The sequence below is a fragment of the Octopus bimaculoides genome, chromosome 14, assembly GCF_001194135.2.
Source record: "Octopus bimaculoides isolate UCB-OBI-ISO-001 chromosome 14, ASM119413v2, whole genome shotgun sequence".
NCBI lineage: Eukaryota > Metazoa > Mollusca > Cephalopoda > Octopoda > Octopodidae > Octopus > Octopus bimaculoides.
Genome location: NC_068994.1, coordinates 29,167,414 through 29,168,375, shown reverse-complemented (window position 1 = coordinate 29,168,375; position 962 = coordinate 29,167,414). Strand labels below are relative to the sequence as shown.

Sequence of the window (962 nt, the reverse complement as noted above, 5' to 3'; positions counted from 1 at the left end):
TATATATATATATATATATATATATATATATATATACACACACAGATGCACACACATACACATATTCATATATATATGTGTGTGTGTGTGTATGTATGGATGTATGGATGTACGTATACGAAGAGCCATGCTCGAAACGTCATTTCCACTCCTATTTTTCCATCTAAAACTTCTTTCACCAAGCGTCACTCTAATATATTTACTGTGTACGTCTGTTGACTTTTGTCGTTTGTTCCTCTTTTTTTATTTTTTATTTACACATATATATACCTACACACATCTATACACATGCATATCATGTATATATATTTTATGTATATCACTAATTATGTTTTCATTTTCTGATCTAAACCCTCCGTAACACCATGGTATCTGTGTGATGCCGTTCTAGCTTATCCTCGTATCTTATTGTTTTGCAGAAAAAAAAGAAACCTTTTCCCAAAACGTTCCGTTTTGATTACAACTCTATTGGACCTTTCTGTAGATGTCTGCTTAAATTATATCCAAAGTATTCGTTTGCAAAATTATCCACTTCATTAGTTCCGAAGGTGAATAAGAATTTCTCACCATTTCAATTCTGGTTCATTACCAAATTTCTTCTTTGTCAAAGAGGCAACGTTCTTTTTCTTTTTGTCTTAAGCTATAAATACGTCATATAAAAGTTAAACACACACGCTTCTTGTGTATGTGTGTGCGTGCGTGTGTGCTTTCTGATTCTTAAAAAAGGTCAGTTAAGAAATAAATTGTAAAAATATGTGTGTGTGTGTGTGTGTGTGGAAAGGCTTCATAACAGATTTGCTATCGACACGTTTTTTATGAACTGTTTGAGAATCTCTGTGGTTTCTCGACTAGCTAGAATAACAGTGAAACCTCCCTTGAATTACACCCTGTTCTCCTGGGGGAAAAAGAGGGACATATGGCTAATGTAGTTCTAGGTATGAAATACCAAACAGAAGAACGAT

General features: G+C 33.5%; 1 protein-coding gene across 1 annotated transcript in view; it reads left to right on the top strand.

The window, feature by feature from the left end:
* Positions 1-203: 203 nt before the first annotated feature.
* Positions 204-962, top strand: part of LOC106870950 (zinc finger protein ZFP2) — a 35,509-nt gene continuing 34,750 nt past the window's right edge. Inside the window, exon 1 of the mRNA XM_052972585.1 lies at positions 204-548. The gene's annotated coding sequence lies outside the window, so the exon portion shown is untranslated. The remainder of the gene's footprint in view (positions 549-962) is intronic.